At 40.3% G+C, this 17,989-nt stretch overlaps 2 protein-coding genes across 3 annotated transcripts in view; one reads left to right on the top strand and one right to left on the bottom strand.

Moving 5' to 3' along the window:
- Window positions 1-17,989, bottom strand: part of LOC117083604 (collagen alpha-1(VIII) chain) — a 554,637-nt gene that overhangs the window by 126,561 nt on the left and 410,087 nt on the right. The window lies entirely within an intron of this gene.
- The window catches only part of FILIP1L (filamin A interacting protein 1 like), a 277,714-nt gene that overhangs the window by 52,549 nt on the left and 207,176 nt on the right, over window positions 1-17,989 (top strand). The gene's annotated exons all lie outside the window — the stretch shown is intronic.

Raw genomic sequence — 17,989 nt, forward strand, 5'->3', positions numbered from 1 at the left:
AAACCAGAAGCAACAAAACAAAGACCAAACAAAACAAGAACTCTTCCACCTGCTTCTAGAGGTCCAGAAAGTTGAGGTTTGAAAGGAGAACTAGAAGCAACTTTTCCAACCTGAAGTGTGAACATTCAATACTGGCACCAACGGGTTCGGCTGACAATACGTATTCCTGACAGTCTTGGGGATAAACGTGTGGAGAGACTTTAACATTTAATTAGGTTTTTCTCTATACTTCAAATAACAGAACAAATCAGTTTATTTCTTTAATGGAATCCTCTTTACAGGGAGAAGAAATTAGATGCTTTAAAAATTAGTTTTCCTCTGTACACTGAAGTCCAGAGTTCTGATGAAATTTTATTCAGGGTGACTTTTTTTCTTGCAACCTTGCATACTAGAAAAAAAACCAACACACACAATTCGCTAACCAGTTAAAAAGTGGTTAAAAAGTGGTATTTAATGAAAAGTCAAGTCCCCAGATTAAAATAATCCTTAAAATAACTTTTAAAAGACTATCAAACCCTGGATAAGAAAGTATTCAGATCTGCATGTTAGTTGCTAATTATGCAGGCTGGGAGAGAAGCTTAGGAGTCTTTAAACTTGATTTATAAAGTTTCTTTTTCTTTTTTTTTTAAGTCAATTCACCTGGAGAAAATTAAGGCCATCATTCTTTGAGTTATAGTAAAAAGCTATTCAGATAATAATACTATAATAACAATTACACTAAGAATAAGAATACAATAATTCAGATATATAGTAATAAGTCATTCAGACCCTTCAATGGTTGGTTGAGATCATTATAATACTGAATGTGGAACCAATTTTTAAATTTTCTGTTAAAATTTTATTTTTAAACTGAGGAGAAAGGGAAAATGAGAAGCAGTACCAGGGCTTATTTGGGAACAAGTGAGCCAGAGGTGAAGTTCTGGGGCAAGCAGATTTTACATGGACAACAAGTAGTGGGTGAGGGTACTGATATCTCAGCAGTAAAAACGAAACAAAACAGGCTGCCAAGTGGTAAAATAATGACAAAGAGGCATTTAATATAGTTCAAAGCTCTTCTGACTTTGGCCTCAATGAACTCCAAATGCCACCTTGAGGATGCCTGAGAACTCCTAGAAATTTTGCCTTTATGTGTCATTTCTATCCTCCTTTCATGCTGAACAAAAGGTCTGCTGGCTCAGAGAGATTAAGCAAGCTGCTCAAGGTTATAGGACTAGAACCAGGTCTCATGATGTCCACTTTGTACAAGCAACTGAGAGTTGGGGGACTAGTTATCACAGTAATCCAGGCTGGAGGAGAGGAAGCTTGGGCCAGACCAGTATAGGGCGAATGCTGAGGAACCAGGACAAAGCTTTTTCACAATGACATCTCAGCCTGGAGGAAGGGTTTATTTCTTTAAGCCTAAGATATATGGCTTTTAAATTTCTTTTATGGTTTTGAGATTTTTGAAATTAGTATGCAGCTTAGAATCAATGTTAAAAGGGAGGCAGCAGAGGTGATGTAGTTCTAATTGGCCACACATGTGCCAACACACAGATCTTTTGGAAAAGACTGAAGCACTTCAGAGCCTGGAGAGGTTGGTGTGACTGACCCTGGTATGAGGGACTGGCTGCAAGGCACGCAAAACACAGGGGACTAATGGAGAAGTAATGAAGCTAAGGCTGAAAGGGCTCGAAATCTTCTGTTAAAAGAAGACAGGATAACCACAAGAGGATATTTCCAGATCTCTAAGTATTACTGGGGAAGTAATATAGAGTGGTGGTTAAAAATAACGGCTCTCAATATGGGAAGATGAAAAACTGTGTGGAGATGAGTAGTAGTCTTGGTTGCATAACAATGTGAATGTTCTTAATGCTATTAAACTGAATAGTTAGCAACAGTTTAAATGACAGATTTTGTATTATATATATTTTACCACAATAAATGAATAAATGAAAAAAAAAGTGAAGTCTCTGGAATCAATCTTCTTGGGTTCAAATCGTGCCTCTGATATTTCCTAGCTGTGAGCTGGGTATTGCACTAACTTCTCTGTGCTTCAGTTTTCTCATCTCAGAATGGAAGGATAAGGGCATGTACCTCGGAGGTAGTGAGGATTAAATGAATTCATATGTGTAAAGCACTTAGAACAGCACCTAGAACGCAATAAAGGCCCAAGAAATGCTAGTGGTTGTTAATGGTGTTGCAATTATTAGTACTGCTCTTATTATGGGGTAAAGCAATTTTTTAAAAAAATTTATTTTATTTATTTTTTCTTTCTTTCTTTTTTTTTTTTATTGAGAGGGAGTCTCGCTCTGTCGCCCAGGCTGGAGCGCAGTGGCCGGATCTCAGCTCACTGCAAGCTCCGCTTCCCGGGTTCACGCCATTCTCCTGCCTCAGCCTCCCGAGTAGCTGGGACTACAGGCGCCCGCCACTGCGCCCGGCTAGTTTTCTGTATTTTTTTAGTAGAGACGGGGTTTCACCGTGTTAGCCAGGATGGTCTCGATCTCCTGACCTCGTGATCCGCCCGTCTCGGCCTCCCAAAGTGCTGGGATTACAGGCTTGAGCCACCGCGCCCGGCCGAGGTAAAGCAATTTTTTAAAAAAGTTCCAGCTTCTTTTTCTTCTTTTCATTCTCTGCAGGAGGTATTGATAAGAAATAAAATAGTGAAAATGTGGGTAGAAGGAGGAAGAAAGTAAAACAAGGGCCTGGGAAAATTAACACCGTGGAATAACCAAGAATTGCCTACATCGGCCAAACATTTAAGTTTTAATCTCTAAGCAAAACTGTGTAGGGTCTTCAACCACCTCTGAAGATTCTGTAAAGTCACGTGCTTGGCCCCAACTTGGACTCACCGCATCTGGCTGTCTAGAGATGACGAGTCTCTCATTGCACAAATATACTCACTGTGTACAGAGGGATCACTTGTTTTTGGTATTTTAGGTTTATTTGGAAGACGGTATGGTTTTTAAAATCCAAAAATTGTACCCTTCCTTCCTATTTTTTAATTTTTTTTTTTTTTTTTTTAACAGTGCCTTTCTGCCTTGATTAGAATGAAAGGTCACCTTCTATGTGCACATCTACTGGCTACGTAAGACAGAAAGCCCTGCTAAGAAATCTTGGGGCAAAGCGCGTGGTTTCTGTGTGTGGCTATTGCTATGCTTCATCTCATCACCTCGTGTGGTTAATGAGCACGTGGTTCTGCAGCTTGCACCTCCATTTCAAAGGCATGCAGGCCACTGATAGATCTGCATGGCTCAAGGAGATGCCCTATTTGTTTTTTATTTTTTTTTTTTTTTTTTAACAGTGCCTTTCTGCCTTGATTAGAATGAAAGGTCACCTTCTATGTGCACATCTACTGGCTACGTAAGACAGAAAGCCCTGCTAAGAAATCTTGGGGCAAAGCGCGTGGTTTCTGTGTGTGGCTATTGCTATGCTTCATCTCATCACCTCGTGTGGTTAATGAGCACGTGGTTCTGCAGCTTGCACCTCCATTTCAAAGGCATGCAGGCCACTGATAGATCTGCATGGCTCAAGGAGATGCCCTATTTGTTTTTTATTTTTATTTTTTCAAGACAAGATCTGGCTCTATTGCCCAGGATGGAGTGCAGTGGTGTGTGATCTTGGCTCACTGCAACCTCCGCCTCCCAGGCTCACGCTATCCTCCCACCTCAGCTTCCAGAGTAGCTGGGATTACAGGCACACACCCTATGCCTGGCTAAATCTTGTATTTTTTGTGGAGATGGGGTTTCACTATATTGGTCTCAAATTTGTAAGATCAAGCTATCTGTCTGCTTCAGCCTCCCAAAGTGCTGGGATTACAGGTGTGAGCCACTGCGCCGAGCCCTTGTTTGCTTCTTAAGTGGTGGTTTTTACTCAGCGAGATGTGGTAGCTAAGAGTTTTTATGTATTTTTTTTTCCTTGGGTGGAGATGCTATTCTATTGTGCCCTGATTTCATTTTCTTGTTTTCGTTCAGGGCATTGGCATACTTTAAAGCTACCTTGCTAGGCCAGGGAGCCACCTTCTCTTAGAAGGGCATCAGGAAGATAGGTTTTGGATGTGGTGTAGAGGGATGGAAGAGGAGGTGGAGTGGGAAACAGTTCAACTACTAAGGCAAGAGTCTCCTCATGGTTTCTCCTTGCATGGTACTTCACTCCTTTACCTCCCAATAGATTTTATTTTCTAAAACGTAGATCAAAAAACCTTTAGTGGCTCCTCATGACATAGAAATTAAATCTCAACGTCTTCAGTCTCGTACTGGAGCCCACCCACCATGAGACACACACCTCCAGTTTCCTCAAATCCCTTTACCATGCCTGGCACAGCTGAGGGCACATATACCTGGAGCCCGTCTTCCCCCCATTTCCCCAGCCCTCCTCCTCCTCCTTTCCCTCCAGCAGGAAAACTGCCTGGGCGACCCTTAGTCATATGGGCTACATTTTAAATTAATCGTTTCATACATGTGTGATTTACCTCACTAACCAGGCCAGAACTCCCCAAGCTGGAGGCTCATAGGTTGAATCCAGTCCACATGCATGTTTTGTTTGGCCTACATGATGTTTTTGAAGAATACGAATTAGTTGTCAGCATTTTTTAAAAATCGAGAGATGACACATACACACAGAAATCTGGATTTCTGATTTCTCTTGACAAACTGGAGGCTCTGACAATTCTAGGCCGGCACATATGGATGGTTCCAATCAGACAGAGGTGTGTAAAGACTGACTGCTTCCGGCATGATGGGTCCTTTTCATTACTGTACAGTCCCAATCACTACTCTGTCCTGCACCCGGCCCCCTCCTGCTCGCTCATAAACCTTCCTGGCTCTTAACGCTGTTTGAATCTTCAACCTCTGAACTGCACCCTCTACTCTGGGAGGACAGAGCCTTTGTCTTCATCTCCTCACCTCCTCAGGGCCTAGCACACCATTATTTACTAACAGGTGCTAAAAAAAAAATGCTTCCTGAATAAATGGAAGAAAGGCTAGAATGAAGAAGCAGATGAAAGCAGTGATGATCACGGAGATGAGGCTAAAAGAAAACCATAGACAAGGACATGGGTGTGAAGCATTTTTTATTGTCTCAAAAAAGAAGTCACAGGGAAGGCTTGTCCCATGATAGCCTCAAATGCCAGAGATTTATAAAGCCCTTTAAGGAAAAAGAGAAAATTAAGAGGCATTGTATTTTTAAAATGATAGCTTCCCAGAAACTGGACAGAAACAAACCAGAGTATCTAACGAAGCTCTTCAACTCCAAGTATATGTTTTTGCGTCAACAGTGAAGTGAGTCAATCTGTTCTTTCTTTTAAGGAAAACCATGAAACTTTAAGCTTTACTTTGTAGTGCTGACCAGGTAAAAGAGAAATTACCCTAAAGGCAGCCTTCATTTCAAGTCTATCTACAAAATCTAAAAAGAAAAACACTGGAAGAGATGGATGTTACCAAGGACCTTTTCCTGAGTTTGCACCAAATGCCTTGTCCATGCTGTCCAAACCGCCCTTTTGCGCTCAAATGCAAGTTAGAAGATCAGAAAGAAAAGGGTTCTAGAATACTAAACACATCACTCAACTATTAAACTTTATTTTAAACTTCACATATGAAACTGGCTCCAGAAGAGAAGCCATGGCTTAACTCAATGTTCTAACAAAGGAGGTTATACAGCATTCTCCTTCTACTGAAAAGCCTCTGAGTGGGACAGTCAGGAAAAATGGGCCCTGTGGTCTGCTGATGCTTCTGGGTTTGAGGGTGTAAAATGAAGTCAGTTCGTGGTGAGGTGCTTGGGAATTTAGAGGAGAAAAGAAGTGGAGAGAAACTTCTCAGTTTGTCCACCAAGGGATTTGTGTTTGAAATGAAAGTTGGAGGAGCAAAAGCTGAGCAAAGCTTTAAATTGGGGATGTGAGTATCTCAAGCTTCCGGGACAGAGAGGAGTTCACCAATGGGAAGCTTGTAGAAGCATCCAAGAACGGACATGTGCCTCACTTGACTATATGTCAAGTTTTCTCTGCCTGCCTTCAGAGATGACCTCATTTTTCATTCCAAAGAATAACAATGGAAAATCATACCCATTTATAAGCATCTGATTGTACAAAGTTTCATTCCGTAAGTTGGAGCTCATCACAGTTTCTAAAATCCCCAACTCTGTTCAGTGCCTTGAACATAGAACACTGTTCAGATGTCTCTTAATTTTCTGCCTGAGAGAGGCAGCAGGGTATAGAGAGTAATAGCATGGGCTCTAGAGTCAGATAGATAGGGGTCTCAGTCTTGGTTCTGCCAGTCAGTACATGTGGAGCCCTAGAAATGTTAGGTAACTTCCCCAGCCAGTTTCCTCAACTGCAAAAAGAAAATAAAAAATTGTACATATTGCCTGGGATTACTCTGACGCATGAGTGGGAGAATGGACACAAAACACTTAGCATAGTACCTCACAGAGAGTCAGCCTCTAATAACTAGCTATTGTCATCAGACTCTCACAATGCCGAAAGATTTAGATGGTCAGTTGGGTAAAAGGCCATCAGGATCTTTGAGGAATGCATAGAAGTTGGCCCAGCATTGTGCTCACAGTTGTTAATTCTAAACAAGGATGAGGGCAGTAACCCTGTTAAAAAAACGTAGGGTTTGAGTGATTTTTCCAGGAGCAGGGATAGGTTCTGCTGAGCCAGCCATGCTCACATCTATACCTTCTGTGACCAATATGCATTTATGAAACACCCGGGCAAGCAGGGGGCTTCTCTGCATGAAACCAACTGTCCCATATGGGGCCTGATCCCACAGCCTTGGATTTCAACCAACTGAACTAACTGGTAACAGATAACCAACTGGACATTCCCTGTTGGCAGGAGGTGAGCAGACTTTTACAGAGACATATCACGAGAACTTTAATGAGATGCAGAACACAAAATGCATTTTAGTGTTACTCGAGAACATGTAATGTTTCAGAATTTGGAGAAACCGCAGCTACTCTGTCCATTCCAATTTATAAGCAGATTCTATAGCTTGAGAGGTCTGGGCTTTTATTAGCCTTTTTCCTTGATGATGTAATGAGTATTTGAAACTGACATGCCTAAGGCTGGGCAAGAAGCTTGGCCTAGAGATCATGTTATCTTTCCTTAAAGTAACATCTCACTGTATTTCTGGTTTCCTGTAGAAAGATTAGACACTTGGAGAACATAGTCACAGAATATTAGAATGGGAAGGGTCTTTAGTCACCTAGTCCACTGGAGGGGCAGAGAAGCCACCGTGGCAGGCAAAGATTATACAGCTAAATCCTGGCTCTGCCAGCACCAGAGCTTCTCAGCCTCCAGGTCCAGGGCTTTCCACTAAAATCTGCTGCCCTAGCCAGCCAATCATTAGTTCTCTTACAGAGCTACCCCAAAGTTGTGGGAAAAATCACTTGCCCATTTTTTTTTTTCTTTTCTGAGACGAGTCTCGCTGGAGTGCAGTAGTGCGATCTCAGCTCACTGCAAGCTCCGCCTCCTGCGTTCGCGCCATTCTTCTGCCTCAGCCACCCGAGTAGCTGGGACTACAGGCGCCCGTCACGACGCCCGGCTAATATATATATATATATATATTTTTTTGTATTTTTAGTAGAGACGCAGTTTCACCGTGTTAGCCAGGATGGTCTCGACCTCCTGACCTCTTGATCCGCCCGCCTCGGCCTCCCAAAGTGCTGGGATTATAGGAGTGAGCCATTACGCCTGGCCCCATTTTTTTTTAATGGTCTGGAGCTGCTACCTGGTTGTTCCAGCTTCCCAGAAACTCAACATTAGCTGTGTTAATTATATTATGACAAACTTGTTAATCACAAGCAGATAAAGCCAGTAAGTGCTGGAAGCATTTCTGACCTAGAGGCTAAAATGTTAATGATATCTCTATTTAGCTCAACAAGAGCAGATTATAAACTTTTGTTATCTTTGTATCACCAGGTAGTAAGCATTCAGCCACTGAAATTTATTTTAATATTAAATAACTTTTGTTTAAAATAAATATTTCTAGGCTATAAGTTTCTAAAAAGTCTCCCATAAAAATTTAAAAAGTAGATGGGAGGTCTGGAATATGTAACAATGTTTATGGAAAGATGCACTGGAGACTTGCCAGTTTATCAGCTGGAAATGTGGGGGAATCCCAGAGCTGAGAGTCAGACTTGGTTCCTAGCCAGAGTCTTGCCACACCCTCAGCTGGTAATAATATTTGGTATCCCACCATTTTTGTAATGTAAAATGCACCTACGTAGCTTTCTTCTCTACTCCCTGCCTTCCCCTCCCTTCAAGCCCCAGCTTAAGACCTTAGTATACCATAGCTCGCACTTTCATGCTACTTTGAGCAAATATGAATCTTCTTTTATCTGTGTCTTATTTCCCCAACCAGATCAAGCAGGCTATCCTTCTCCAAATGCCTAAGACTAAGCTTGGACTCCATACACTTGTGTTGTCCACAATACAATCTATCCTATCAGAAAAATGAGGGTACTATACAGATAATCTTTGGACTCCTTGAAGGTAGTTATGAAAAACTTCCTATCTACCCTTCATATTGTAGAAGGGTAATTTAATATAAACAAGAAAGAATGTGTATAATATTAAAAACATTCTGAAATTTAAGGCTAAATTTAAGAGTAATCACAAAAATTACTCTTCTCTCAAGAATGTTTGACTACTAAAGAACAGGGAGAAGAAGAGATTAAAATATAAATGTGAAAATGCACATATCAAAATGCTGGCTGTGGTTTTTAATCTAGGTGGTATAGCAATGGGTAATTTATATTTTTATCTTTGCATCTTTGTATATTTTCCACATTCAATGAACACAGGCTACTCTTATAAACTCTAAAATAAATTTAAAGACAGTCTTTAGTATTTACAAATATATACGGAGAGACAAATCCGTTTTTTTCTAGCATTAGATAGTGATTGTCACAATGTGATAACATGTCCTAGGAATTCCTGAGAACAGCATATGGCCACATGGATCATACAGTCAGCATGATTTTCTATCGCCTGGATGGATTGAGTGCGCCCGTGATGTTGGGGATAACAGAACTAAGAGGTGTTCAGTAATGCTAAAGATCTAAGGAAAGCAACAGAGACGTTGCTCAGGATCCTCAGTGCTTGAGATGATAGTCCTGTACTGGAAACCCTATGCATACAAGAAGAAATTGATAAGAGCAGGACAAGGAGAACTGGGAGACCTGAATTGGGATAGGAGCCGCTGAGAATGTTCTGAAGGGCAGGCCACGAGGACTTTGGTAAGAGTCTGAGGCAGGAGACTTCCAGAAAGACAACTGTGACCTGACAACAAAATACTATGGGCCAGGAGGTAAAGGGTAAAGCATGGAAGCAGAGATGATCAGCAAGAAGGCCCAAAAGAGGCTCTGCAAGCTGGGAAAGGGCATTCAGAAGTTTCTGGAAGGGACCATGTTGTGATTAATGAAATCCAAGCTTAACAGAATAACATGAGACTGAATTTGAAATGACCTCATACTTCTGAACATTTCAGTTTTCGCATCTGAACTCAACTGTGACACCAGTGACGGTGAGAGAAAGGGGGCAAGGTTATGGGATCCAGAGGCATGGTGACAGAAGGTGTGCATCTCATCCCAAGGCTTGAGGTTATTGGTAGGAACTGCTAAAAGACAGTGCAGCCTAGAGGGAAGGGAAATCAGTGATCTGTCCTCCTTTGATCCAGCTGTCCAGCATAGTTTCTCTGAGCCACATCTGCAAGACTATTCACGCTGTATTCCCAAGTCCTGGGCCAGGAGTGGATAGCTCAAATGCCAACAGGGGCAGGCAGGTAACATAACATAACATAACATAACATAGTGAACAAAGCAGGTCAAACTGGCTCATGGTGCAGGCAAGAATACATGCTCTGCCTGATGGGACAGCCACTACCAGCTCTGGCCAGCTGCAAGAATGTGGGACTGGGTTTTCCAGATCTGAGCTTTCAAGAAAAGTCAGATATCTCCATTTCTTTGTGAAATTTGCTATTATTAGGAACTCATGTTCTTTCAAAAAACCATCATGCAAGTCAAAGAGAACATATCAAGAGGGAAGGGGGAATGTCATGTCTGGGTTAGTTTGTGACCTCTGCTCTGAACCTCATTCACAGTACAATGGCAACTTTGGTTAAGGAAGGGATTTAAACACTACTTGCTATCTTGAAAGCACACAAATGTTTGACCCTTGGCCAGCTTTTACAATACTAGGGAAGCCCAAGTGGTACAAGATTTGGAAATAATGTAGCTCTTCAAAGCCTTGAGGAAAATATTACATACTTTTAAGTAAGCCTAATGTCCGGATATACAAAGAACAAAGTATAGAATTTGGGAAGAAGTTAAGCGTGGGCCAGAGTCAATGCTTGGAAACACTTGGATGCAATTTAGTTTGATTCTAGTAGGAAGTTGCACATGAATAATGGAGAACAAAATCTGGCCCCAAGAGGCAGTTTTATAAAATAATACAGACTCAGCATGTGTTGTGGCAGTCACTAAAGAATTGATTAGTTAGGGTTTCCGTGGCTTTGGATAGATTTCCAGGTAAGAAAGATAATGCAGTGAAAACAAATAGAATGCTCAAGTGTAGATCCCTAAATGCTCAGGGAAATGAGAGAGTGTAGTAAGATTCTTACTGCCTATACCAGGTTGAATATCCATTGTCCCCACTCCCCAAAATTTATGCACCTGGCATAACCTGTGAATGTGACTATATTTGGAAATAGGGTCTTGGCAGATGTAATCAAGTTAAGATGAGATCAGATTGGATTAGGGTGGGCCCCAATGCAATGACTGGTATCCTTATGAGAAGAGAGAAATTTGGATACAGACACAATGAGGGAAGACAACTATGTAAAGACAGCGGCAGATTTGGGAGTTATGCTGCCACAAGCCAAGGAATGCCAAGGACTGCTGGCAAGCACCAGAAGCTACAAAAAGCAAGAAAGTATTCTTCCCTACAGCCTTTAAAGGAAGCATAGCCCTGCTGACATTTTGATTTCAAACTTCTAGCCTCGAGAACTGTGAGAGTATGTATTCTTGTTACTATAAATCACCCAATTTGTGGTAATCTGTTATGGCAGTCCTGAAACTGTGTCTTTTCAAGACACTTCTGGGGCAGAAGGCTTGCTATGGTGAACTATACAATGACTTACTATGCCCCAAATTGGAGTAATATATAGGCTTTAAGAGAAAAAGGCACAGGAAGCATACTGTCAACAGAGTAGGAGCACCCTTGTTTCAGGAGAGAATGGAAATAAGAAATAATGACTGGTAACCAAAGGGAGAGCAGGAGAATAACTCCACAGGTGATATACATAGCATTTATCCCAGGGATGAACTAAATTTCATCTTAGGGGAAATTATATATTACAGGTTTTAAAAATTCCTGTGAAAAAACAAATCCTAGAAAATAATAACAACGCATTTAAGGATACTTACATATTTAAAATATGAATTTATTTATAACTGTATCTCGTATCACATCCAGAAAGTTTAACCTTATACAGTATATACTCAAACAACTGGTTTACATGAGGTTGGGGAAGGTACTTTCCATTTTGCCTTTGTAAAATTTTAGAATGTAATTATTTTAAAATTTGGTTATAGAAAGAAACACTGTATTAACTTACCCATGGATTCTCAGTGTTACTACTTGCTCCTTGGTTATCTTCATGACTCAGGCCCTCTTTCCTATACTAGCCTCGAATTGCTAATCTATAACCAAGAAAATGGAGGAGAGCCTTCATCAGTTTCACTTAGAAGTTCACTTAATAAACTCCAATGGAGTGTATTAGTATAGCTCACATATGCCATAGTCAATTACATGTCAAGAAAAGCTTGAACACATTTGCCTATTATAAGTGTGCATCATGGGGTCCTAGTCAGTTCTGAAGGAACTGAACTCTCAGACAACAAATTATGCCCATTAGTAGCCTAAATAACATGTGACAAATAACACATATGACATAACAATATAGATCATTTAAGGGTGAGTTGGTAAATTGCATGTATTTCCTGCTTGACATATTTTATATTTATCACATGTTTATATTTATGTATAAATACATAAAATATTTTATAATATATGTCATATTATAAATATATATTTTAATAACACATTAATAAATATATGGCATATAAAATATATTACATTAAATTACATACTTATACTATATAAAATATATATAATAAAATGTATGTTTTTAGAAACATAAGCCATTGGTTTATATTATTAAATTTTGAAATAAATTATTTACTACTCCTTTTTCAATCTTCTGGATTAATCTAATTGCATAGCATATATTGAGGTGGGTGTCCAAATAAGTTTTAAAAACCTGTAACAAAACAGAATGTGGGAAAAAATAAGAAGCTGGACTGACAGAGAAGAATTGTGATCTATTTAAATTTCTGACTTGTGGAAAGGGTTTCACTGGTTTTAACAACTGTCTTTATAATAAATATATATTATGCAAATGATGGTTTAAAAATAAATTTACACTAATAAAATATCACTTTTATGTGATTTCTCTATCAAGGGTTGGCATAAGATTGTTTGCAAGAAGAAACTGCTACCTAAACATTTGAAAATAAGTTTGGTAGAGGGCATTATAGAGCTGACTTTTGGATCAAATTCTTTAAGACTCTTCCACAAGGAGTCACTTCCATGCTCCCAAAGAATGTGTCTCACAGAGTTATCTTCTAAAGTTAAAGCAGCTAATTTAACAAAACCTGGGGGAGGCTGGGTGCGGTGGTTCATGCCTCTAATCCCACCACTTTGGGAGGTCAAGGTGGGTGGATCACTTGAAGTCAGGAGTAGCCTGGCCAGCATGGTGAAACCCCGTCTGTACTAAAAATACAAAAACTAGCCAGGCGAGGTGGTGCACACCTGTAATCCCAGCTACTCGGGAGGCTAAGGCAGGAGAATCGCTGGAACCTGGGAGGCAGAGGTTGTAGAGAGCTGAGATTGCACCACTGCACTCCAGCCTGGGCGATAGAATGAGACTCTGTCTCAAAACAAACAAACAAACAAACAAACAAATTGTGAGAATTTACAGAGACTTCTCTAAAAAAACAGAAAATAATGAAAATGACTATGATCTAATTTGGATCTTACCATAATCAGATAAGCATTCTATTTTAGCATTAAAACATGTTTATAATCAATTTTAAGAGATTTTAAATTTTCATACTGAGCATTTCACATAAATCTAAAAAAGATATGCCTTTCTCTGGATATTGCCCCAACCGTCTCTCAGTATAAGTTCCTGACTCATTAGAGGGCACATTTAAAAATCACTCGGAGTTATAAGGGAGGTTAATATGGCACCAGAGTGTCATATTTTTAAGAGGGATTCTTTTTATTTATTCATCTATGAAACTGAAGTACCAGAAATGCTGGTACGTAAACAAATTTTCAAAATTTGCCCCAAACACTACCCCATGATGCCCTTAATAGATTCATTCCGCAGGTGAGTCTGTGTGATCAAAAAAAGCATGTTCCTTTTCACTTAGGCCACTACGAAGCTTAGAGCTAAACTGTGATTTACTTCTAAGAACCGTAAAGAACCACATAGTATATGGTCCTTTGAACAACTCAGAAGTTAGGGTCACTGACCCTCTGTGCAGTTGAAAATCGCATATAACTTTTGACTCCCCTCAAACTTAACTACTAATAGCTTACTGTTGACCAGAAGCCTTATTGATAACGTAAAAAGTCAATTAACAAATATTTTATATGTTGTATATATATTATAAACTGTAGTCTTACAATAAAGTGAGCCAGAGAAAAGAAAATGTTAGAAGACAATCATAAGAGAAAGTATATTTACTATTTGTTAAGAAAATATATTTACTATTCATTATTCTTCAAGTAGGCTGAGAACAGGGAGGAAGAAGGGACTCTTGCTGTCTCAGGAATGGCAGAGGTCGACAGAGTTCCAACCCATGTTGTTCAACGGTCAACTTATTTCTGTTTCTCACTATTATCTCTGGCTTTATATTTTAATCATTTTTATTACCTCAATGAATTATTGTAATTTTCTGTACTGCATATATTTTGGAAGTGAGGTATAAATAGATTAATCAATAAAAAGAAGACTCTCTCTTAAAACTGTGACACTCTAGTGCCATATTAACCTCCCTTATAACACTGAGCGATTTTTTAAAAAGCTCTCCCCAAATTAATCCTTCATCCTTTGGTAAGTTCGGTAAGACCCTAGGGTTTCATAACAAGTTAGAAGAGCAATAGCCTAACCTCTAATCTTTGTTGAGTGTGCTCAAACCTCAAAAAGAGATGATAAATGAAACAACAGTTTATTTGTTACCATGACTTATAGTTGCCACTTTTCTATAACATCGAGAAGCTATGTGTTCCCAAAGGTATAACTTCAAATAGTAAGGAGAGAAGGTAAAAGAAAAAACAAGGAAAGAAAACTGTTTGCAATTGTCAGACACACATTTCTACAGTTTTTTTTCCAGTTACATTCAGACATCGACTTTGTTTTCGGCATAAAAAATTTATGCCGGCCGGGCGCGGTGGCTCAAGCCTGTAATCCCAGCACTTTGGGAGGCCGAGACGGGCGGATCACGAGGTCAGGCGATCGAGACCATCCTGGCTAACACGGTGAAACCTCGTCTCTACTAAAAATACAAAAAACTAGCCGGCGAGGTGGCGGGCGCCTGTAGTCCCAGCTACTCGGGAGGCTGAGACAGGAGAATGGCGTAAACCCGGGAGGCGGAGCTTGCAGTGAGCTGAGATCCGGCCACTGCACTCCAGCCTGGGCGACAGAGCAAGACTCCGTCTCAAAAAAAAAAAAAAAAAAAAAAAATTATGCCCCCTTTTTTGCTATACTCTTTTATTCATATAAGATGTAATCCATTAGGTTTGAAAACAGACTATTGTCTGTGTGGTAACTTTATTTATTTTTTTTTTTTTTGAGACGGAGTCTTGCTCTTTCGCCCGGGCTGGAGTGCAATGGCCGGATCTCAGCTCACTGCAAGCTCCGCCTCCCGGGTTTTACGCCATTCTCCTGCCTCAGCCTCCCGAGTAGCTGGGACTACAGGCGCCCGCCACCTCGCCCGGCTAGTTTTTTGTATTTTTTTTTTTAGTAGAGACGGGGTTTCACCGTGTTAGCCAGGATTGTGTGGTAACTTTAATTCCATGACACAAACAAAAGTGCTTTTCCATAACTGCCCAAGTCCATATTTAAGCAGTTAGTCTAGGCCATCATATCAACCTTATATAATTCTGCACAACAGATTTTTTTTCTTAAAGAGTAAAATACAATTTTAGAAGCAGAAAGAAAATGTACTGGAGAAAAACCTAGGGCTAGTCAGGAAAATCTGGAATTCCAGTCTTTGTCCATGTACAGGGGCTGGGAAACATAAAACCCACCTGGACTTGATTGCTTCCTTTAGTGAGATGTCAGCAGAGTGGAAATGATTCCTGATTTGGCCTCTCTAAATAGCGGTCCAAAAAAGTGGTGCAAGAATCACCTGGCACCTCAATTACTATGCTTGGTTTCTCCCCTGACACTGCGTGGTGGGATGTGTCACAATAACTTTGCACCCACAGATATGGCTTCAGGGTGGGCCCTGACTGAGATGGAGTGAGCTCCGTGTCACGGCTTGCCTCGGTTAGCCACAGCTGCAGGGAAGAGCTGACTCTGCTCTTCCTCCTCTTGCCCCAACCCACCCCAAACAAATGCTTCAAGCAGCTGCCATACTTGAGGGCTGGCAGTGCCGAAGGCTCTGAAGGTCTGGAAAGGAGAGAAATGAGGGGGCTCTGGGACTAAAGCATAACCAAATTAAGGGATTAAACAAGTGATCTAACTTTAACTCTATTGCTAGTTTTCCCAGTAAAATAAAGACAATGGAAGGATTTTGTCTGGACCTATCTGTCCCCTTCCCTGAGGGCTGTTTACCAGAGCTTGGGACCTGGTTATCTGTGGGGCAAACAGGGCCAGAATGCAGGAAGACAATGCAAGCACAAGTGGACTTGGATTGTGGCTGGTTGGCCCCTGTATGCCAGCTTGCCTGGGACAGCACCTTACTATTCATTGTGAACCCTTTCACTTTCACAAGCTATGGTCCAGTGTTTCTTGGAGGGTATATTTATACTATAGGGGGTACAATTCGTTCTTTCGTGAGTATGCTCAGCTCACCATAGAAAATTTGCCTACTAAGTGCCAGAAGCTACCTCCATCCTATCATTTTTTGCCCACCCTGTCATTTTGACAACCAAAAATGCCTTCCTTTTTTTTTTTTTTCAAATGCCTCCTGGGGAGAGCAGTGAGGCCCAGATGCACAGCCACTGAATGCTCTCTCAGTTAAGAAAAGAGGAAGCAGAGGCTAAGAGAGGTGAAATGATTTGATTGAGGCTATAGCTAGACAGTGGCAGGGGCATTGTTTTTTGACTTCACATACAGTGAGACTTCCAGAAGGACAAAACTCTACTGTCTCTTGACAGACACCTGCAGTTGAATCACTGTTTGTGGAGGCACAAACTGCAGGGAAAGAATTTACATGTGGTAATACCAGTCTTTTATTTGTGGCCACTTAATCATTTGCAGTCAGTAGCTTTATGACCCTCACTGGTTTCAGAGGTTATGAATAATAATGGTATTCTTTAAGGAGGACAAGATACTTTAGTTTTTTAAAACCCACAGAATTTGGAGTTAAGTCATAAAAGTTTTCCAGAAAGGAAGAGAGAGTTGTCATTAATTTTTAAATACATGAAGCTTAAAGAGAGATTTACAATAATAGCATCAATAAATATGCTTTGGAAGCACCTTTTTTTCAAGGAATTCAAAACCATTTTTTTCTTCTAAAAATGTTTAAAGATATATTATTCTCAAAAGAAGCCAATAACAACACTTACGTCTGATAGTTCTTACTAGTTTCACTTCCTTAAAAGCATTTAATCCTGAAAATAACTCTAGAAAGGTAGGCAGAGAAAGTATTATACCCATTTTACCAACAAGGAAATTAAGGTTAAAAACTTCAATGGCTAAACATTTAGCAGTTTTGGACCTTCAAAACCTGAGGTCAGTACCCTTTACATTATATCTTGAAAACTCAAGTCGGGAGCACTGTTGATAGTCAACTATTATATTTACTTAAATAACAGCCTCTTTCTCCATGATTTAGGAGGAAATATTTTTTTCCCTCCAGCTAATTACTCATGGTCATTTGTTCTGGCTACCAGCAGTAGTCCTAAACCATGGAAAATGGGAAAACTGGGTTACTTAGCCACTCACCACTCACTGAGCACTTACTATGCATCAGGCCCTGGCTGAGGCATTGAAGATTCGAAGGCTAATCAGACCTGGCTTTATCAGGTTTGAAGGGTTCAAAACCATCCTGAGAGCATTTCGAGTATTTTTCTCAATTCTGTCAGCGTTGACTTATCTGGAGCTGAGATGGCCAAGTGGCTGGCTGCGATTGTGCCCAGGCCGGGTCATTCCCTGTAATGCCAACGGGACCCCTCTTTTGCTAACCTCTCTCCTCACAAAAACATCAACAACAACCAATTGTAACAACAAGCCCAAATCCTGGGGGGAGTTGGGGAATTCTAGATTATATAATCTCTGTATATACAAGCTCTAGAGATAAAACTATGGTCTACCAGTTAGGCTACTATTAGGAAATTAAAAGAAAAAAAAGGTTGTTTACTTTCAGTGACAACTTTGAGAAATAGATGAACAATCTGATACTTTTAACTACATTGCCAAATATAAAAATAATTCTGAAAATTCTGAATTTCCCTTTTTAAGACATGTTTGAGGCATAGGGAGGAGTGGACTATCTAGAATTAGGAATTTTCACAACTGTAAAGAAGTTACTAGGATCTAAACAGCTGGAATATCCTGGCTCTGATCAGTTTCAAGTATTCAAGATTAGATTCATAGGGTTATCAGTGCCCTGAGAAATTTGATGAGCCTGTTACTGAGAATACAGATAGCTGTGCAGCCTTGGGGGAAAACCAAGCCGTCATCATGTTACAATTCCTCACTATTCTCTTGTTCTC

The sequence above is a fragment of the Trachypithecus francoisi genome, unplaced genomic scaffold (assembly GCF_009764315.1).
Source record: "Trachypithecus francoisi isolate TF-2019V2 unplaced genomic scaffold, Tfra_2.0 Lachesis_group0, whole genome shotgun sequence".
In the NCBI taxonomy this organism is placed as follows: domain Eukaryota; kingdom Metazoa; phylum Chordata; class Mammalia; order Primates; family Cercopithecidae; genus Trachypithecus; species Trachypithecus francoisi.